This window comes from Lepisma saccharinum, chromosome 5 (genome assembly GCF_977018435.1).
Source record: "Lepisma saccharinum chromosome 5, izLepSacc3.1, whole genome shotgun sequence".
In the NCBI taxonomy this organism is placed as follows: domain Eukaryota; kingdom Metazoa; phylum Arthropoda; class Insecta; order Zygentoma; family Lepismatidae; genus Lepisma; species Lepisma saccharinum.
Window position 1 is genome coordinate 30,762,418 of NC_139233.1, and position 23,792 is coordinate 30,786,209.

At 38.4% G+C, this 23,792-nt stretch overlaps 1 long non-coding RNA gene across 1 annotated transcript; it reads left to right on the forward strand.

Moving 5' to 3' along the window:
- The first annotated feature begins 1,287 nt into the window (after positions 1–1,287).
- Positions 1,288–5,928, forward strand: LOC145988278 (uncharacterized). The gene is made up of 4 exons (XR_014441727.1): positions 1,288–1,389; positions 3,380–3,517; positions 4,021–4,147; positions 5,761–5,928. It is a non-coding gene; the product is annotated as an uncharacterized LOC145988278 (long non-coding RNA).
- Positions 5,929–23,792: the final 17,864 nt, after the last annotated feature.

Below are 23,792 nucleotides of genomic sequence, written 5' to 3' on the forward strand. Positions count from 1 at the left end.
TAAGTGTATGAAGGTCCAAAAAGCACATTCATTTCGTAATCAGCACCTTGATACCATATGGTATCATCGGGCGAGTACGACCTTACTCTGATGATACCATATGGTATCATCGGGGGAGTAAATGTTAAGCCTCTAAATATAAGTGGAAAATGCATTGAATTATCATTTTTTTTTCTTGTCCGTATAGGAGTAGTCTGTTTAAACTCATGAGAGATGGTCATTAATCTCTCACCGAGTAAGGTTAATGTCCAATATTATGAAATAAAATACTAATAATAGATACGTAAATATTTGAATATCATATTTACTCTAATCATTCAATCATAAAAGCATATCACTTTCTTCAAGAATTGACTTTTCTCTGCCAGCCCTGCTAAATTTTCACTTTCCATCTACTGATTTATATGAGGGGTGGCCAGAAAGTAATTTCCAATTAGTAGGGACATTGATTTTTCGCAAACGCGAAAACTGTGAAAAATGGTAATTGCTGCGAAGTTATGTTTAGGAATGTGCAGTGATGATGTCTGGACACATTTTTCGCCCGTTCGAAATAATGTGAATTTGCCATAAAATGCGAATTGTTGGCGTTTTTAGCGATTTTTTTAAAAGAAATGTCCTAAAACAACGAAAAATTCCATGAAATCCAACATTCTTGTCTTTTGTAGGCCATGTTTGTGTACATAGAACATGCAAGGTTTCCAACATTTTACTCAAGAGTAAACTATGGAGTTATACGTACATGGAATAATTCCGAGAGCCACATTAAATCATGTATTTCCCAGGATTTTTTCAACTTAACAAGTGAAAAAAAGATAATGCCAATTTTTGGTGCCATAAAATATCGGTATCTGTCACGTGAGATTGATTGATTTTAATTTTTTGGGCGCGTCGCCACTTATGGTCATTATGGAAAATAACTTTCCCGAAATAACTTTCAAGATATCAAACTCTCACGAAGAGGCGTAAGCCATTTGACTTCCTTTGAAACAGTAGTTTAAAAACACCATGAACTTATAATTTCAGATATTTGCCAGAAAATGCGCTAAAATGAAAATGTGAATTTTGGGGAAAATAACACCGTGTAGTAAAAAATAAAAATAAGAAAATACACCAATTTTAAAAAAAATAACAAAATATCAAGGTCCCTACACTGTTAGAAGTTACCGTGAAATTTAATACATCCTACCGTAAAAATTTTACGGACTCGACCGTGGAATCGGAAATACTTCCATACCGTTTTAGACCAAGCCGCGCATGCGCATTTGTGTCGCTTGTCAACTTTCACAGGCCAACATGGCCGAAGCGTATGTTTTTGTTGCTATGTTGTGCTTCTTTATCGATGGTTGTGCTTCGAATGCCTGCGTGGAAAGTAAATCTACATAACTCAAGGTACGTATAATGTTTTTATTTTTTAACATAATGGAATGAAAATTCATTGTAACACAGTTTATTAGTGCTATATTATTATTATTGTACTGCTGTACTATGCAACGAAGCCAAAACCACGTGCATTTATTCAATTTGCTTGTGTAGTGGAAGATATAAATTCATCGATGTCTTTATCACATGTACCACATTGCAAATACCGGTCACTTTCATTAGGTAGTATACAAACGATACATGAAGTGCGTGTCTGTTGTTTACAAGTAGTACTCAGAAATTTTTGAAAGCAGAAACTTGCAATAGCCGAGTTACGGATGGTAGAAATGTTTAGTAACAGTCTCTGAGGTACAATTTTTTCTTACTTGACAGGTTTTGATGTTTTATGTAACATAGAATGTGCTTCTAAGCGCGGAAAGCACGAACAACCGCGATATTTGATCCCAAACCACAGCTCACGTAAATTAAAAACCTCCTATCTCGGAGTACTTTCGCAACTTTTTATTGGTCAAAATTGGTGTATGCACATTCAAATAGCTTAAAATACGTGCAAATGATAACGTCACCAAACTTAGCACTACTAACAATAGTTACACTTCTATTTTGGTTTTGTGAGTTTTCAGTCCTTCGTGTTTGATTTACTTTATTTTATAATACATTTAAAATGTAAAATTAATATTTATTTTCAATTATTGACTTTTATTATTAATATTTTGGGTGCACTTGCACAAAGCCTTCGAGCTTCCCTGCTTCAGGCTAAGGAAACTAGGTACTTTACTTCACCATAACTCATTTCCCTGAGCTAAAAACAGCAGAAAAGCTACATAAACAACTTAATCTTTATAAAAAATGCAAAAACTTTCACTTGGTGGTACAGAAAGTCAAGGGTACCTAACTATTCATCTGGCATAACAGCCTAAAAGTACTGGCTGAAATTGTATGGATTTCATCAGTAGTGACTGAATGATACTGTTAATCCTGAACCTCCACACATAAATAATTCCAGGGAAGGGTTTAAAAGCTTTACGGGAAAAAAATGACACAGTGTGCTTCAATTGTCCCCTTCCTTCACCTATCCTGTACACTGAAAAAAAAAATCATGCAAATTAGCCGAAATTTATCTGAAAGTCCCAAAATTATAGTAAAATTCAATATTGGGTTCTAGACCCCATCAGAGTAAAGATATTTTGATCTAGCTAAGGTTATCTGTTGAGAAGTATTTAATCCCATGGGAGATTTATAAATGAAGAACTGGTCTCCCAATATTGTTCATTTTATTCATAATTTTGTATTTAGGTAAGTAGAATTACATAATTTTGACAAAATGTCAAGTGAATGGTTAAAAATACAAATTTATGAGTAATTATAATAGTGTACATTTACACAAGTTGGAGGTGTTATATTTAACTTTGTATGTGAAAACAAAATTGAAACTTAGAAATTTTTATCTGCGGAACACTGAGGAATTTTCTAAGAAAATAAGATGGCAACATTGATTTTCACTAATATTAACTATTTGGATGTTCCATAACATATTGAGCATCCACTTAAAATCCTTCTGCTAGTTCTAAGCAAATAATGTGAAGTAAAAGCAAAATTTTTGTAATAATTCAAAATTCCTTCGGTTTTGCGGCATTTTCCAAGAATGACACTTTTACATAAAAACTGAGTGGTACTGACATGAAAGATGTTAGTTCTTGGTGTTATTTTGTATTTCCCTTCAAGTTTAAACTGTTTATGACTGCAACAATTAGCATTCATGCATATTTAACTGTGATTAGGTATCTTATGACTGATTTAAAATTCTTTTTCTCTCGCAAGAATTGCAATTTTGGACAAAATTTGGATTTAAAGTTCTAGTAATCAAAACAATGACACAATATAAGTTTAATACAGTAGATTTAGGTAATTTATGGTTTGATTGTTATCATTAAGTTTAAACCTGTTCAAAATTGTTAATAATTTATGGTTTTCATGCTCAAAATTCATTTAATTACAGGTTTTTATGAGAAATTCTGATTTTAAGTCTGGAAAGTAAAAGATATGCCAAGAACTGTGCCAATGGGTAGTGAGCTGTGAAATTTCTGTGGGAGGTCCTAGAAACTACATTGGAACCTCTTTTGGACAAGATCCACAAGTAAGTTGCTTTTCATGTTTTCAACTAGAACCTGAAGCAACAAAATACCCACCCCTCCTCCCATTAGAAATGGATCCAATAAGTTTTTATAAGAAATTTGAAATGTTACTCACTCAATGGTTGGAAGTTAGCTTGAAAGATAAATAAAATAAATCATGGTAAAGGTTATTGAAAGTTTTCAATCTTGTGTTCTGACAACTATTATTCAATCCCTTTACCTTTACTTCCCATGTGAATGGCTGTATGTGGAAAGAGTGGGTCATGGAATTGAACAATTACTTGAATTGATACTAATACACAGGGCCTACTTTTTTAAAAAATGCTGCCAATTTATCATACAAACTCCTGTAACTATTTAAGGTCAGAGTGGGCTTTCCTTAAAAGTGGGCCAATTGACATTCTTTGAAATAACCCTTACGTGTATTGAATGCAAGTTTTTTTTTTTTTTGTTCATATATTTGATATTTTGAATGAGATTATTAAATTTATTATTGTTATTACAGGATCGTCCCTAATAGAATGCATGGAAATTATGCTTTCAATTGAGCAAGAATTGATAGAATGCTTGGCTTCCTAAATGCTATATCAGTATCCATTTCAAGCATGCAACACATTGGAGTTTGGCAAAAGGTATGTTGTATCATGTGTGAATGGAACACTGCACAAACTTTCACATAATAATTAAAAAGCTCCAAATTTGTAGTTCAAATATTTTTAATTCTCCTGAAATATTCACATCAATTCAGTGCATAAAACAGGTGGTTGGGTCAGTGGCAATGTGGTTTTAGTGCTAGACCCATACTTTAATCACCAAACATTCAGAGTTTGAGTCTTCTTGTCAGTATGGATGTGGTTTGTTGTACAATGAGATGCATAAGAATTACAAAGTAAATTGTCCATCGCCATGTTTATTGCCCTTGTTTTACGAAATGAGTGCTTAAAAAAATGAAACAAAATGTCAAACAAGCTGCTGAAAATTTCTACACCAGCACTTGCATACATAAAAGGTCAGTCCCTAAAAACACGAAAGAAGCAAGAGAAATATGAATGAAAATTGTTATGGACAATTTGCTGACCCAATACTTGTGCATCCCACTGTACCATTTATTATTTAATCATAATATTGGTCATTTCTCATCTTAGTATTGTCTCTTAGATCTAAAAGATGAATGGTTTAAACACTGAATGCAGTACTGGGTTTACCATATGATTTGGCACACACGGAACGGAAGTAAGGTAAAGCGCATCATGCACCATGACATGAAGGCACAGCGCAATGTGGAAGTTGGGCCCCACCAGTGCTGTGATACCATAATTTACCACAGCTATACACTAAATTTCATGAAACGTTAAGTGGAGACCATGTTTCCATTAAATATGGATTATGTTTCTATTAAATATATGGATGAAATCTGCAAACTTCTCTAAAAATGTGGAAAACGTGGTGGAATACTGATGATGATGATGATATATGTCATTTTACAAATAAAAACAAATATGGAATACATATTTTCATGATTGCATTTCAACATGCAGGCTACAGTACAGCATGTTATTGTATCTCCATTTCTTGTTTCATTGCTTTTTTGAATTTTAGTTTTGTTTTCTGTTAACCACTTTAATAATACTCGTAATGACACTGAAAATGAAAACTTGCAAAAACGTACATAAGAAGTTCTCTTTTTGTTTTGAACTGACATAATGCAGACTTCAATTGTCTCATGGCAGTAAAGACACCCAACTAACTGGATTGTCATGGTTCACATAGGAGATGTACTGCGTAGAAATTTTTGCAAAGAAAATTCAGGCTTGACCAGGACACAAACCAAGTTCTTTGGCATACCATGTCATTGCTCTACAGACTGAAATAAACCAGTGCTGGCTTAGTAGCTAAGTTAGTATAGTTACTTTTTCAAATTAGTTTACTCTATGGGTAACTGGGAAGGGAGGGGGTGAGACAGCTGAAACATGGTACTGATCACATCATCTCCACTGTAGCCAGTAGATAATGTGGAACCATGTGCCTTCATGGAATGGTGACAATTTCTGCCACCTTTCCACATATGTATTTATTTTTTGAGGGAACTGTATCAGTGGGAAACTACTACTGAGCTTACGCACCACTGAACACCTTTGACAATGTTATTCTGTTACTTGAGAATTAATGAAATTTTAAATTTATGCTGCTGCAATAGCATTTGGTTTTGTATCAAATTCCTTAATGGTATATTTCTTCTTCCCAGGTGATTTAATCCAGCAGAAGGGTCCTAAGTTAAGAAGAAAAAAGCACAAGTGCAATGTAGTAATTATTTGACAAAATGCAAAGAAACAAGTGTAAAGTGAAAATAAATAAAAAGTAAATTATAATTATGTACTTGGTTGATTTGAATAAATTATTTATATTATTTGAATTATTATATCTCATTTGAAAATTCCATTTTTAAAACTGAAAAGTATTTGAGGATTGCACCAATAGCAGGGATGGAAGATTGGTAGTAATGCCAGTAAAATCCAGGTTTTTTTTTAATCTTATTTTACTTATTTATTTATTAATTTTTTATGTTGAATTGATTCTCTTGGACTATCGATCAAGTGGGTTCTGCAACTGTTTCTGAGCTTTTGAGAATAATGCCACTATCTTCAGGCTAGAATTACTTCTTTACCTTTACCCTGAAGATGAGAATAAAGTCAGATCTAGGAACTTCTCAGACTTTTGTAGAATTCATGTGGTCAAGGAGAGAGAATCTTTTCATCATTTGCCTACAGAAAAACTTCGGCTTATTATAGTATTGTGTGTGTTTATGAGTGCAATTTGTGATTTACTTGTTGCATTGTGAGGAACTTGAAGTGAAATTATTTTTTTTCAGTTCAATTACAGATATTTTTGTAATATTTCCTAATTTAAGTAATAATAATTATTGTACTAACAAAGTAGTCTCATTATGGAAATGTATTTCCATAAATGCTAAAACATTGAAATTTTAAGGTTTGAGGGCTATGTTTTTCTTTCTGCTTTCTATTATGTTATTCACAGGCATGGACGTCCGCAGAATTTTTTCCAGGGAGGGGCAAGTAAGGTAATTTTTTCCAGGGGGGGGGGGGCAAAGGACACATATTTTCCTCCAAAATAGTGGTGCCCTCTCAAAAAACAATATTTCAGTCTGAAATTATCATGTTTCTTCAACGAATTTATAATAATTAACATAAATTACTGTGATTGAAATGAAATTGTGTGAAATATATAATTTTTAGGTACACATTCATTTTCCAGGGAGGGGCCATGGCCCCCCTTGCCCCCCTTCTGGACGCCCATGTGCACAGGATTCCTGAATATCTGAAAACACTGAGAATTTGTTTTTTGCTTGGAAGGATTTTAAACATATTTCACCTTTTCCTCATAACTGTTTTTCTTTGTGAATGTATCATATCCTTACAATGCATTCGCGCACACATACATATTGTAGTAAATGGAGAGGTATAGTTTCAAGTCCACTTTATGTTCAGATAGGCTAATTGGGGCTGGACCTACAGTTTTGAAGTGGAATCCAAACCATTGCATTATGCCTCCACCAGGGTATTGAACTCAGGACTCGATCACAAGGTAAGAATAATAGCATTGTGCCATCAGAGGGCCTGGAAGTATCTAATAAAATAATTAAAACATTGCCTTCAAGAACATGTTAATTTTGTCCAATGAAAATGTATGACATTGATGGTTATGGAGTTGGTGGATGCCATAGAAATGCTATTTTATTTATAAGTTGTAATTATTATTTTGGTATTTTTGTTTCTTTCTGCATATTGGGTTAAATGTGATAATGATTATAAATGACGGAATGGGTATAATAAATACAATGATACTCATGTATGAACTGGGTTTCATACCTGGCACATGTAGCTTTATGGGACGTTAGCTCACCAGTCCACTACAGAAGCCAGAAGGGGACTCTAATACGTAATTCGTAGTTCAGTATTTCCCCCTAGTTAAACAGGTAATTTTTACTTTCTAACTACTGTCGACCTGTGCAAGGGTACGTAAATCAATTGTGTGTTGTGCAAATGTAAAATTCTCTCTAAATGCGTGGAAAACGATGAACTGTGCTGCCAAGGAGTGTTTTAAGCACATACATTGGCAGTGAAATTGGAAATTTTATACCTATGCCAGAACAAAATCAATCATCAATATGTAATGTGAAAATAACTTTTTGACATTGTCTGGCCAAAAAGGTATTCCATCTAAATACAGCCAATTATTGTTTAAATTACGGCATTATGCCGTATTTTTTAAAAAACAAACTTGTTAAAATTACGGTATATTACCGTTTAATATACAGGTATCCGTAAAAAGAAATTTACGGTCACCGTAATTTTTACGGTATCTGGATGGCAGCGAGAATTGACGGTCTTGGACGGTTTTTTTTACTGTCAACTTTTTACAGTGTACCGATTAGGCATAAATAAAACAAGAATATCAGTTGTACTTTATTACATTAGTAACAGTGAGTCCTAACCTAATTTTCGGCATAATCACCGCCGTTGTTCTGGCATTTGTCGTAGCATGGCACTCAATTTTGTATGCCCATGTTATATGTGTCTGACAGCAAAGACTGGAACTATCTGTACCGCATTGTAGCTGTCAAATCCTTGCCCTGCCAGAAACTTCTTCAGTTAAACAAAGAGATGAAAGTCGGTACATTCAAGGCCAGGGCTGTACAGGGAGTTGTCCAAGATCTCTTGCAAAGCACATTCGATTGGCCTTCCGTGAATTGTCTGCACCATCGTCTGACCTTACTATCACTCACGACGTCCGGTCTGCACACCTGACACGATTGCTGGTGGCTCTGTGCCAAATTCTGAGCGTGCAATGTAGGCTACATCGCAGTCGATGGGAGACTGTGTGAGAGCTGCAATCTTTAACCTAGAACTGTCCTAAAACGGCTGCATTGCAACTGTGCCAGATTACAGCTACATGCCACTTCTTCCTGCCTGCATGTGTGTGTGTAGCTCTCCGACCACTAGTGCTGCGTATAGGCACCTTTGGAGGAGCTTTTTTCAGGATGCCCCTCGTATATGAACTTTCAGAAGCTTTTATTATTAGAGTGTTCCTGTTTTAATGTGTGGTTAGCTAAATCAGGTACCTATACAATGCAATTCTATAAATTCCTTGCGTTCAATTTCCAATACCTACATACCCTTTTCGTCAGTATGAATGGTATAACTGCATGTTGTCAGTTTCACAGTACTTCACTTGGATATATTGTACTGAAGCAGAAATCCCATTGATAATGTAAGGAAATATGACACTTTATTTTGTTCGATTCAATTGTTTCACATATATGCAAGAGTTAAGTTGTTTGCTTTACAGAGAAGAGAGAAGTAGCTTTATGCATTGAAAAATGAGTCCGCAATCACGGTTCTTGCAAGCAGAGGGTTCCAAACCTCAGTGGAAATATCAACATATAATACGGAGAATGTATAGCTAAGGAGACTGATAAATTACAAATTGTATTTCTTAATCAATCACTCTTCACTCTTATCTCATTTAGTTGTAACTTTAAAAATAATCAAGTGTTTTATTTTAAACTTACTGCATATGAAAAATTCCGTAATCCTTCCCTAGCTTGTGAATTGTAATAATTTTCCAAATTCACTATTTTGCAGTTCGAATTCAAATCATAGAGAATAGAGAAATTAAGTCAATTTCATAGAAGATAATATTGGTACTTAACAAAACCATACGTAGATCTGTGTGAGTTTATTATTTCTATTTGCAAAAAGATCGATTTAGTTTAGTTTGTAATTGTCAGGGAAAAATGTAAATTTTGTCCTGGAAAACCTGGAAAAGTCAGGGAATTTCATTTCTGCTTGTTTGTAGCCACCCTGTAAACATGATCACAGAAGCAGCTCGGACCTCAAAATATTTCGTTCCTCTTGAGTTAATGGGAAGAAAAATTTTCTGGCGATGCCACTGTATAAAACAAAACATTGCCAAGAAGAGTTGTTCGCCTTGATTCCCTCACACTGAGATTGTTTAAGTGTTAGTTTAAGATAAGTTTCATCTTTATAGAGAATATCCTGATTTCTCCGTAACACGATACAATTGGCAGAGACGCATGTTGCGTTCAACAGGATAGCAGAGGGAAATGTTTCCTGCTCGCTACTGTTGAATGTCTTAACATCTCTAGGAAGAAAGAAGAAATAGTGATGTTGGAGCCAGCTCCCATTCCCTCCCTGTACGATCAATAGTGGACTGTCCCTGGACTGATTTCCGGTTCTGTCGCCCCCCTCCCCAACCCCATCCCTTTCCACTGTCATCAAACCACAAGAAATGCGTCCAAAAAGCGGAAGAGGGGGGATGGAATGTAAGGATCGACAAAAAATAGGATAAACTTGCGTAGACGTCCGAGAGAGGGCTCCGCTTTCGCGAACCGAAAAAAAACAAGAGAAAAAAGTAGGAAGAATAGGGGTTTTCTACGAGAGATAGAGGCATTGTTGATGTTTTGTCGTGGAAGGGCTTTCTGCACGAGTGGATTGGCGGCGCCCCCTGTTGGTCACTTTCTTAACACAACATTCTCCTCGTACAGGGTCCCCATTTCTTGCTGGCCGATCGTAGCGCCATCGACGGTGGGGTCCTGAATTACACGGCAAACTGCTGCTGCATTGTCATCTTATGTCTACATTGGAGATTTTCACTACTAGATGGGTCCTCGAAGTGCATCAGTGATGTGCGTCTACGCGCAAACAACGTTAGTCTACATTCTACACGTAGACTATTTTAAGCACATAGATGACGTAATCTATGTGCACATCATGGCGAAAGGTGATAACTTAGCAAAGGGCACCGTGGAATAAAAAGAAAATTATACTGCATATCAGTTGCTGATGTGTAAGGAGAACTTTTAATAATCTTTCTTCCATATTAGAACAATTTCTCACCTAGGAAAAACCTAATATAGGAAATATTCTAGTGCTTTATGGGGAAAAGACCACTCTTGCCTCACGACTGCCATCTGTTGTTGTTTTTTGCATACAATTTATCTTCTATAGTTGTTGAGAGAATTGAAGAGAAATTTTGTTGTAAATAGGATTCTTGTCAGTTCATTATGAACAAATATAGTTAAAAATGTCACTTTAGTTTCATGAAAGCCTTGAAAATTAATTTTGATGTACTTTAGATTGTCTACGTAGTCTATGTAAACTACAACCTAATGTAATCTACGCATGTAGACGTAAACTTATAGTGTACGGCACATCACAGACCACAAGTCAACTATACGTTTCGAAATTATATCGTACCATCTATGTGTCGCTTTTACACCATATTAAAAAGAGCGTGAGATAAAAAGTCCAACCACATTCTATATGAAAGTAATTATGTTTAGCCTTTTAGGTGAAAGTACAGTTGGCAAGTGAAAGCCACCTGCTAGAAAGTTCCTAACAACTTTCTAATAGTCTGGAGGGAGTAATGTTTGTGTATTATAATGCCCTTTTTGTGTATCTTGTTACTTTTGTACTTGATACAGAGTCTGATGAAGACCTTGCTAGAAGGTTGAAACGTTACGTTTAGTTTATGTTTTTAATAAAATAAATTACTACCTTGGTCAGCATACTTAGTTTTTCATAATCATGGAAACAAGGCTTAATGGTGTTATAACCATACTTACTGTTTTTAGTGTATTAATGTAGCTTATTTAGTGATTACTCAAACTTTTTCAGTTCTCTTCCACACCTTACGTCCTCTTCCTGCTTTCTTCCTGCTTTCCTTCTCCGTGACTTCCTATTTATAGAAGACTAGCTATAGTACTGCCATTCTTTTCTTACTTTGCTGGGCCGACATCCGTGGCGGAGTGGTTAGCACAGCGCGCTACTATGCCCGGGATCCCGGCATGTGTATTTGTGAGTGTCCCATCATCAATTTAATTTCATCATTTCACTCATCATCATCTTCGAGATTGGCCAAAAGTGACAGAAAAGCGAAGTAAAATGAACCAAATCAATCAACCGATTACTTTATTGCATTTCTCCATCTGATTCTTGCTTTCGCTAAACTAATTCCACTCTTAACTATAGATCCAATTCTGATAAACTTAAATGAGACTTCGACAAACATTAGCGCATCACTGTACCATTCAGCAACTAAAGGATTAGTACGTAGAAGCTATTTTTGACTGGTTTTAAGTATTTAAAATATACTTTTAGCATGGTTGTTTAGCGTGCTCGGTGGCGAGCAGTGATGTGCCGTAGACTATAAGTTTACGTCTACATGCGTTGTCTACACGTAATCTACGCGTAGATTACATGGGCTTGTAGTTTACATAGACTACGTAGACAATCTAAAGTGCATTAAAATTAATTTTCAAGGGTTTCATGAAAGAAAAGTGACATTTTCAACTATATTGGTTCCTAGCGAAATGAAAAGAATCCTATTTAGAACAAAATTTATCTTCTCTTCTATTATCAACTATGGAAGAAGATAAATAGAATGCAAAAAACAACAACAGATGAGGCAAGAGTGGTCATTTTCCCATAAAACACTAGAATATTTCCTATATTAGGTTTTTTCCTAGGTGAGAAATTGTTCGAATTTGGAAGAAAGAGTATGAAAAGTTCTCGAGTAATACTTATGCATCTCACTGTACTATACATATGTCCTGTAATTACATTTGTAAGCTGCTGGTTCGGGGCCTGCTGAAACGCTGAGTACCTTTCTGGACCTCCCGTCTTGAAGCAGCTCTGATCTCCACAGAAAAGTGCCCGTGACTTTTGACGCACCCTGCTTTCCCCGGTATTTATTTCGACTCGAGTAGGGTCGGGCACAGCGAGCGTCAACGACAAATGATGCCTCCCTCCGTGACAACGCCAACAACCCTTTATGACTTCGCCAGATTCTCGATATTGCCGGAAGATGTCGCAGCACGACGCCTTCTCTCAGCAAACACAGAGCCTTATAGAGCGTCTTCAGGAGCTATAGCAATAATATCCAAGATTTGGGGAAGGAGGGTGAGGGAGGGGAGGAATGGCTTTCTGGCTTGTATCATTTCTCTCTCTTTCGCCCTTCGTTCTTTGCAGCAACGCTTAAAACCTGCCGTCGACGGATTCCGCTTAACCTACAGAGGGCGGGCTTTTATTGCTAGGACCGTGATGGCGTTCTGAGGAAGATGGAGAAGAGAATGTAGCTCCTCTTGTCTTATGAAGAAGAAGAATGTGTGTCGTCACTCACGGAGGAAAAGTACGAGGAATATATGCAGACAAAAACGTACCATTTTCAGAAATCGTGCGTTTCTCACTACAGAACAGACCTAACTTTACGTTACAGTCGCCAACACACCATATCTTCAGGTTAGAGTGCAAGTCGCATGGTGCCTTAGCCCACAACTTGACATTTTAAATATGATTGTATTATTATGCATGGTGAACTGGTAGCTATGGCCAAGTGCATTAGTCTGTGCATAACAAATATCATGGACTTTGTTCATATTTGTCTTGTATGTTCTCTACTTTGTAAGTTAGAAAAGTGGAATGTCTGTATGCTGCAGGTATGAGTCTCGCAACTCAAAGATGATGGGAAAGGAGTTTTGTACGTAAATGTCCTATTACTGCCGTTCCTTTTTGTGCTGTGTGTATTTCGCAATTGCACCACGCTCACCCCGGCAATGAGCGGATATTTACCTGCGAAACTACTTTCTCATCATCTTTGAGTTGCGAGAGTCATATCTGCACCGACAGACATTCCACGATATATAGTTTATGAGGTTCCACTCTTGTCATGTGTGTTTTTTGTTTGTTATGAAAAGGGAGACATAACAAAAATGGCGATGAGGATTAAAGAAGATATATAATTATTATTGTAAGTTGCGTTATAATAAGCACAAGTGGGTCAGCATGGAAAAACACATACATTTTATACCTGCTTTCGCGTTGTGTGCCGAAACCCAGGAAAACCATTACCAGTGCATAGTTAGAGATAGGTTAGTTCCTTGAACTCTCCAGCCTAACTATTGCCTATTTTGGGAGGGGGAGGAATAGGTTCTTAAAGTCCTTGTCTTGACTCATTCTCACCCAACAGGTCGGTAGGTACAAACATGATAATTAGGGGTAATTTAATTACGGTTTGTAGTTACTACTTTGGTTTTCCTCGAGTTCTTTATTGATTTCATTTGAAAATATTTATTATCTCCAAATTTCTGGAAAGGCTGTAGCCCCATCAACTCTCCCTTGCGTACGCCAGTGTGTCTAGTGGGCAGTTGATATTTAACGTTTTGTCAACACAGTGAGTGCGAAAATAAATATAAATTGGCATACATTAATGCATGCATGCATACTTGGAATATGAAGGGGTAAGTGGGTGTTCTGTAGCCCCCGCTCTCCCTCTTTCGAAGGTAGTGTCCGCCACTGGCTACGTACATTCTCATATCCCACCGCCTATTTAACAAAACATCATCGCGTTCCGCTACATCAGCACTACAAACAGTCTCAGGAGGTTGGAATTCACTCGGCACTCCTCACCAGCGAGCTCACCGCATCAGGGAAGGAGAACAGAACAGAATCGTAACGTGAAAATCATTAATTGCTCCTGTCTGCTTTGGTGGAACAAACTTTAACTCTCTGCTACTTCTAAACCCAAAGGTTTATTGCCGCAGCAGCATACGTTTTCATTCCTTGACAAGATCAATCAAGTTTTATTCATCCTTATGTCCCGGGTTCGATACCCGGTGAAGGCACATAGTGGTTCGGATCCCAGTCCCGATTACCCTTACTGTGCATAAAGTGGACTTAAAACACCAACTCAATCAAGCAGTCAGTTATTCATCCTTATCTATTTCCTTATGATTTTCACTCCATCCTCATCTTGGTCTTCCCACAGGTCTCTTACCACCAGGTTTACCAACAAGACTCCTATAAACGTTTTCATCCTCTTCCATGCGTATTACATACACCACCAATCGAAGTCTTTTTGATTTAATTGTTATCAAGACATGAACATTCGCTGTTGTCGCACAGGGTTTCGTCATTTGGTACGTAAGTGGCCCATAGCTATCAAAACCCTAATTAAGGCTTACATTATTTCCTGTTCTCATTACGAAAACCGTGACTTAATCTTTTATTTTTCGTATTTTGCTGTGCTTTTACTCGCTTTTGGTTAATCGCGACGATGAGGATATATGCTGATTAATTAAGGGACATTGGCAACGCTCATGGTTTGGTGAGGACTCGACCAATGAACGTCCTCGACTGCCATGGCTTTTTGCGAAGCTCAGTAATTACATTATAAAGTGGAAGTAATCACGCAACAAGCGAAGAATATATGAACTAATATGCACCTAAGTCAACGTTGCGAATTGCGGTATTTGCCTCTATCCTGTGGAGCATTATACCCTCCATTAAATTAGCTTCCAGTCACGTCCAGGGTTTTTTCAAATTCTCAGCCACCCCTTGGACGTTATTGAGTATTAGAGGGAGCTTCTTCGCGGGAGAACATGAGGGGGGGGGGGACAAAGAAGGGGCTTACAGGATCTGAAGGATCCAGAGTGGCGTGTGATGTGTTTCAAGGTTTCCACCCTGGAATAGAAATCACTCAAGATGGTCCCCAAGGGACCACCGAGGCTTCCAGAGGTCAGAGAATCGATACATCGATTCGGGGGGTGGGGGAGGGGTTGTTTCTTGGAGGGTGGTGGTGAGTGACTGCGGAGGAAGCAGCCGTGGCAGGATATTAATTATCCTTGTGCTATCCTTTCCCAGGACTTTCCTGGAAAATACGACTGGAAGCTTCCAGAGAGCACGTGCAGGGAACATCCTGGAGTGCTTGTGTTGGTTTATCGAAACCCCTTTTCGAGGTGGGGGTGGAGGGAGGATGAAATGTAGCGGTTCTCTTGCTGCGTGGACGGAAACCGATATCCGACCTGGAAAGTCCAGAGATGCTTTTCCGGTTTCCAGCGGGATTCTGCATACCTTTGAACCAGCGTGGAAAAAAATGAGAAAGGAAGAGGTGGGCAATAAAAATGCGTAGATGCTGGAGAGATTCGCTTCAGTAGGAAAAGAGGAAGAAGAAAGGAAGTAGGGGATTGAACAACGTGAAAAAAGGGTATAATGTCCACAAATGCTAGGTTTTTAAACTGTGCGGTCGATTGAACGTAATACGCGCTTGACAGGTGTTCTATGCGTCGTTAACGCCAATTTCAATCCGAACCCTTGCCATTTCTCTCAACATGCTAATAAACAACTTATTTTAGGTAGCTTTCATACCGTAGTGACAAACAACACTTCAGCCTGTAAAAATACCATTCGCTGCGCACGCGCGACCAAGAGCTCGAGGCGACACGATTCACGTTATTGAGAAAACAGCCCAGTTCCAGCGTTGCACAAGCGACAGTGCAGCTTATAGTGTCATTTCAGTGAGAAAGACAAAAAATCAGTTCGATCAATTACGAGAGTCAAGAATCTATCAAAGTCCTCTGATCAATTGCTGTATCTCGCAAATGATCGAGTTAATCTCGAAAACTAGAAAATATCAAAATGTAAAATTTTCTGCAAGTGAAGTCCCGGTAAATGCTAGTTAAATGCAACTTAAGCCAGTTTTATTGGAACGTCCATCTCTTTGCGAGGGCCAAACAATTGAAAGTCAAATTTGGAAACTATTCCAACAATAAATACGAAATTTGTTGTATTGAAAGAACTGTGAATTCTCTGCACAGTGCAATCTCCATCTTCTTGATCGGCGCATTCTTTTGTCTGTTGTGGTGAACAATCGAAACAAATCAGTACATATCGATTTCTTAGAAATTCGTTGGACAGAAACATCAACCTAATACTAACCTAACGTTTATAAAGGATCCTGATTTAATTGCTATCTGTTTTTGTCAAACAATCGATATATGTTTAATCTTCGATATCTGAGAATTACTAAGCTGCAAACTTATAAACCCTGTACCAGCTAACTGTAGACCAGACGAACGAGAATAAGTTTCTGCGCAAGTAGTAACGCATGACGTCTCCACCAATGAATAGTGAGAGAAACAGGATTGCGTAATGGACAACGGGAGTTACCCGCTTTCCCTGCTTCACTCTGTCAGTGTTGCAAACTTTTGAAAACGATAATACCGTACGCACATGGCAAACGGACCGTATTTTTGTCTCCAAGTCCGTTCGCTTGGTTTTAGAATTTCTTAGGGAAATATTAGGGTTAAAACAGCAAGTGTAAACTTTGACAAGTCGTACGTACATTTAGCGTACAGACTAGGGTCTGAACCGTACGTCCGTACATGTCATGAAATTTCCGTACATGTAAGGTCAGGACCGTACGGTTGGCAACGCTGCGCTTTCACAACTTGATTTTCCATCCTTTTCCTCTGCCGATATGCGCGGCGCTGCTCTACAGTTAGCTGGGACAGGGTATAATTTGACATGCTGAAAGATATATAAAGTGTCAACTTAATTCTAGAAATTGATCTCCATTGGTCTGTTATATTTCTGTTCATGTCAACAGTTAAATAGGGAAACTCCCACAAGAATATACAGTCTGTATACAGGTGCTGATATAGCGAGGTACTTTTTAATTTCGATCCATAACTCGTCTGTCTGTCAACGGGAGTCATAAACTGACTCTAGTTGGTTGCATAAAAACGTATCCGTAACCAATAAAAGCATAAATATATTTCGTGTGTGAAATGACTCATAGAACAATAAATTCAATAAAACATCGATTTTATTTAGGTAACTAGAAATGATAATACTGTAATGAATTCCGATTGAAATAATTATGATGTAAATTGTCCTTATTGGCAATTCGATAAAGTTTATGACGAATTGTTGAACCCCGTGATGGAGTGGTTAGTACAGCGCGCTACATCGTTAGGGGTCCCAGGTTCGAATCCCGGCATGGGCGTGAGGGTTATTTGAGAGTGCCGCTTCGTCATACCATCACTCATCCTCATCTTTGCGATTAGTCAAAAGTGGCAGAAAAAGCGAAGCAAAATATACCAAATTAATTTATCTATAACGAATATACTGGCGATATGCCACTGCAGTGGTCAGTACAAATGGGACATATCATGGTTAGGTAGTAAACAAAGCTCCAACTTGTTTAGGGTAAGGCAGCAAACGATGAAAAGGTATCCTTATACTCCCCTCTAGTGCTTTTTCCCAGTACTCAAGTTGGTTTGTTCATCATAAGAACTTCTCAAACGATTGTGGTATGTCCATAAATAATATCACCTATAAAAAAGAGCTATAATTATTAATTATGGTGTACCGATATAGCAACAAAATGCTACGTAAACACAACATAAACTAACTTGGTCGGGATAGTGGCTTGAGGGACAAAAACAATTCAAAAGTGACTTCTTGTTATTTCGGAAACTTGGAAAGGAGAAGATTTGAAATTCCCTAAAACTTAAGACTTACCAAATGCTAATTTAAATCGACATAAATTGTATCGATTCGCCAACACGTGCATCTCTAGCGGTAAAATAATCGAGCATTAATAATAGATTATTTCTTATAATGCAATCTCTTCGAAACCATTGTGAGGTTTTATGACCTGAAACAAATCTGAATTATCAATTTTATGCGACATCAATATTTTCTATGTACCACTTTATTTGTGCGTTATAGCAAACAATCGAAGCTAATCGATATCTTTCGATTACTCGAACGAATTTGAATATTCTGTGGACTGGTGTCGAGGCATATAGAGCGCCATCTAAGGATACTGATTGTAACTTCCGAAAAGAAGGAGGAATAAGGAGAGGCAAAAAAATGCCTGCCTTTTCCACTTGAAGTATTTTTCCAATATAGAAGTAGAACTTAATGAAAAATGTCTGTTTGCCGATGGGGGTACCTTTCCCTTACTTCTTTTTTCCTTTGAAAGAAAAGGAGATGGCGGGTCTTCACAGATCTATCTCTGTCGACGATAGGGGCGCTAGTGATGCGGGAAGAGCTCAGTGTTGCCACCTGGCGGTGTCATTATGTTTTAGCGCGGAATGTTTAATGTTGGTGTTTCCATAAGGGGCAAAGTGAAAATCCCTTTCGTCCATTTATCTATTTATTTTTGTTATTTGACGTCGCTTTTCTACTTATTGGGTTAATTGTGACGATCAGGAATGAAATAAGGAGTGACCGGCTCTATGACAGAGAGCGTTAAGTAGTCGACTTTCGATCTCGCCACCTGAGTTCCCGGGTTCGAGTCAGGAAACCCATCTCTTAGCGTCAGTTACGAAAAATTTTCTATCCGGAGGAGGGGGGGGGGGGTTAGGACCTGTGGAGACTGATAGGGGTAGTTAGTTGTTTCGTGAGGTAGGCGAGTAGACGGGAGTGTGTAGGAAGTGTGAGTACGATGAATTGCTGTGAGAGGTTGGTGCGTGTTCCAAAACATACAGAACTATACAGTGACCTGCAATAAAAAAGGGACACATAGATCCTGAAATAAGAGGGCTATTATTTTTCAACCTCCGATAGGGCATAAAATCATAACCACAGTGAATAGCAAAATGGGTTTATTGACAAAAGTTACGTACACGTATAATCTACTTTTCAACGTAATCACCAAGAAGATTCAGACATTTATCGTACCGATGAACCAGCTTCCCAATACCCTCTGCAGAAAAATGTTCCGCCTGTCTATTGAGCCAGGTCTGCACGGTGTCCCGAAGCTCCGCATTGGTGTGGAAGCGCCGTCCTTCCAATCACTTCTTCATCGCCGGGAAAAGGTGGAAGTCAGTCGGCGGCAGGTCTGGGTTGTAGGGAGGGTAATCAAACATTTCCCAGTGGAATCGTTGAAGAAAGTCTTGTGTTGACGCAGGAAAATGCGGTCGGGCATTATCATGAAGCAAGACAATGCCTTAAAGCAGCATGCCTCATTCGGCGGTGAATTTCCGCTGCATTGTGCCCCACTGGCTGTAGAAATCGTAATACACTACGCACCTCGCACTTGGCGGGAGAGTCGATTGTAGCAGACATCTCTACGTGTCCGTCGCTCAGGTTCAACTGAAGGATTGGCTTGGCAGTGGTGGTGGTAGTGGCAGGGGGGACGCCAATCACGCCGCGTGATGCCCCGCTTCCTAGCGCTTCACGGGTCACCTGGCGGCACCATCGGAGGTTAAAAAAAGAATAGCCCTCATACTTCCTTCCCTGCAAGGTGTTATGTGTGTTGCCTAACTCTACGGCAATGGTAGGGGTGCTTAATTCTATTCTGGGGAATCTGTCCCATGATCGATATTACACGTTTTATTTGACCCATTATATTGATATTCAGTTTGTATACCGCCGTAATTTGAGAATTTGCGTTTTTCCCCTCTCTATTGAAATCTACTTATCGCCGTAGAATTATGGAACACACACAACACCTTGGAGGGAAGCGTATGTACAGAGCATTCCCTGACATTCGCTACGAGACTCGGCGGCAAGCGGCCCAGCGTCAGAGCTTGTATTTCCCGATGAACGGGGTCCACGACAGTCGCTAGAGTCGGCTATTAAATTTACAGTTTTCATATTGTGTACTAACTTTGACTACAGAAGGTGTTGAAAATGATGTCCCTCCGTTGCAACACATTCCTGGCATCTCCGAAGGAAATTGGCATTTACACGTGCAAGTTCGTCTACTGTAATTCTCCAGATTTCTCGTACAATACTCTCTTTTAACTCACGGATGGTGTGCGGATTGTCTTTGTATACTTTATTTTTTAAAAGGTAAGAAAAGATAAAATGTTCCCCTGTGATTAGCACCACGCCATGAAGGCGTATATGGGGTGTGGGTGTACCATTCTTTAGATTATTTTTTTTAGATTTAAGAATTTTAGCGGCTGTAAATGCTGTGGTTTTTTAAACACGCGTTTCTTGTGAGAGGCGGCGGATAGATTTCCGAGGAGACTGTTCTAACTTTGTCCTATCTCATCGAGTTTTTCCTCAGTAAGTACACGTGGGTTTTTCTTTCCACTTTTATTCAGAACTGATCCTGTTACTCTAAACTTTTTTACGAGGTTTAATATAGTGCTCCTATGTGGAACGGGAACACCAGGAAATTTCGTTACAAAACGTCGTCGCACTTCTCCACAATTCCTCTTGCCGAAGTAACACTCGACAAGATAAATCCTTTGTTGTAATGTAAACTTTTGTGGTGTCATATTAAGCAACAATCTTCAACACACGGACACAACACAACTTCCGAGGGAGGATTATACTGGCGTCATTCTGAAACGTCAACAGAAGGGGAAATAGAGCGAAGGCAGGAAGAGCGAAAAATACAGACTGTAGTGTGCAACTGTCGCGTACCCCGTTCAATGGGAAAGACAAGCGTTGACGCCGGGCCGCTTGCCGCCGAGTCTCGTAGCGAATGTCAGGGAATGCTCTGTATAAGGATCTAGATGTCACATTTTTATTGCCTGTGATTGTACCTTTCAGTAATAGAAGTTCGTTAGAACCATTAAAGAGGTTAGAAGGGAGCTGTCTTGTCTTTTAACACTTCTTCCAGTTCGAGTCCTTGCGCCAGGAAAGCGTAAACAGTAGTGTAGTTTTCCCAGTGGTATTAACCTCCTGCATTCAGTTTCATTTTTTTTCTCATTGACACAACAAATATTTGCATATGTGTGTGTCTTATTTCATGTGGCTTTTCTGCCACTTTTGGATGACCACGACGGTGAGGATGAGTGACGATCATCAATATCCATGTCCAGTCCAGGACACGAAGCTTCGATGACGAGGTTGTGAGCCTATATCTGGCCCAACGCAGGACATTAAAATATTATTACGTATTTCTTGATATTGAGCCGTGTACACACTTCCAGTTTCACATTTTGCTAACAAAAAGTGTGTCAAACCAGCACAGAGAGTGGGTCCACATCCCATTTTCGTCATCGTTTAACTTTAGTGCTGTTACAAATGAATTATTGTAATCGACATAGTTTTAACACCACTCAAATTAAACTTTGATCAAAGGTTTCGACACCAACCTATTTTACAATGTTTCAAATTAAGAAGCAATGCTCGTATTGCTTCATAAACAATTTTTACATGTGGCAAATCTGTTGGAAATATCTCCGTTATAAATGAGATAGAGGTGAAAATTTACTTTTATTGCAAGGAACCATTGGGTATAAGTAGGGATACAAATTCCCCATTCCCTGTTAATTCGCATCCTGCTCACTAGTGTTATTACCATCCAGTTGGCAACACTTCGAAACCGAGAACGAGAAGGAAGGGAGCTGAGTGTAAGGAAAACTTTTCACCCAGTTCGTTTCGGACCTCCTAATCGATAGAAGGATCTAATGGTTTTCTGAGGGTGAATGGATGGGATTTCCAATACGACCCTTGGAGGAAGGGGTCCCAGCAACTGTTGGCTCCCTTTGTCGGGGTTGCTTATGTTTACGGAGGGTAGCTACGAGAGAAAAATTCCTCAACAGTATGATCTCATGCAGGGATAGCTTTATAAATGCACGGAAGGCGCGAATGATAGTGATCGGTACTTCTTGAATCGATTCTTTAGAATCAGTGATTCTTTATTAGAGTGAACCAGTGCAAGTCGCAACAAACCACGTGAATGTTTTGAATGAGTCATTGCAGGTCCGTGGCCAGGATTTTATCTGTCCCTTATCAGCACGGGCATTACCAGAAATATTTGTAGATGGAGCAGACCATTGATAAAACTTGATTAGTAGAAATAATAAAGACAATAATAATTATTACTACGGTTATAATTGTTATTTTACAATAATAACTATTATAAGTTATTAAACTTAACCAATGTCAATTCAAATGTGTTATTGTTTTTGTTATTATTATTATTATTATTATTATTATATAATGGAGTGACTTGCTACTCGATTCACCGTATGAGTGAATATCCAACACAACCGTTGTCTGTTATTTCTTTTACATTTCATAGTGTACTGAAATTCATAGTTATTATTATTTTGTTATTAACTTTTACACATTCCGTTCAAAAAAGGCTTTGAAAGTTACTGGCAAATTTTACTCATAAAGTTTATATTGTTCTTTCACAAAGCTCCACATTTTGGAAGCTGTGGATCCATTTATTTTTTGGATTAAATGGTAGAATATAAAAATACCTAGCTCCTCTATTAAACTTTTTTTCGATCCAATGTTTAATCCTGCTTAGGAAGTAAAATTAATTACCACTATACACTATTTAATATAAGATGTTTGGAGGATTTCGGGGGGGGGGCTGAAGCCCCTTTAGTCCTCCCCTGGCTACGTGTCTGAGTCATTGAACGTCTGAGGCTTCCCCGATTGCGCAGTGGTAGCGTCATCACCTTGTAATCAAGGGGTCCCGGGTTCGATTCCCGGTGGAGGCACATGGGATCCCACTTTAAATCGTAGGTCCAGTCCCGATTAGCCTTATTGTGCGTAAAGTGGACTTAGAACACCACCTCAAACCCCCCCTCATTGAACGTCTGGTTGAATGAATCGATGTTTGGAACAAGTTATTGGATCGAATGAGTGAATTGAGTCTTTTGTACGGAAGGCGTATGATAGTGATCCGTACTTCTTGAAGGACTCTAATCTCTAGAATGAGTTGTTGGAGTAACCCATGTAAACTTGTTCACTTGAACGATTTATTAGAGCGAACCAGGGCAAGTCGCACCAAATCACATGAATGGAATCAGTGGCGGCGATTGGGTTCCAAACCCGGGGGGTAGGGGGCAACGTTCCAAAACTGGGGGACAAAGACCGTATATTTCCCTTTGTAGATAAGGTTTAGCATAGTGCGGGGCCAAAAAAGGCGAGTGGGAGGCATCTGCCCCCCCCCCCCCACATCTCTACAATGATTCCTTCTGATTCGTAATTGGTACATCTATGAGAACAATGCAGCCGCTGTTATAAATTTACTGAAAAACACACTGAATTTTCTACAGCTTACACCATTTCCACAAAACGACATTGTATCATGTATTGACGAATTGGATTTTTTATAACAATACAGAGTAGATTCTTTGCTTTGCATATACAATACTGTTTAATCTACAGTATATACAGATTAAAAAGATTTGAACAGAATTAGAAAAGAAACCATTGAACAATTTCGTAACAAGTTTTATAACCTTTAATTATATTTGTGACATAGTGTATATATACCATCATCAAAATAGGTGGACAGGGTACTTTATTGTAATATGTACTCGTAATTTCACATATATTAATGTGTTTTTGTTATTATTATTATTATTGTTTTTGAGATGAAAATTGGGTATGCAGCGTGGGGTGCTGACCTGAATACACATGGTCAGTGGCGTACGCAAGGGGGGTTACCGGGTTTAAACCCCCC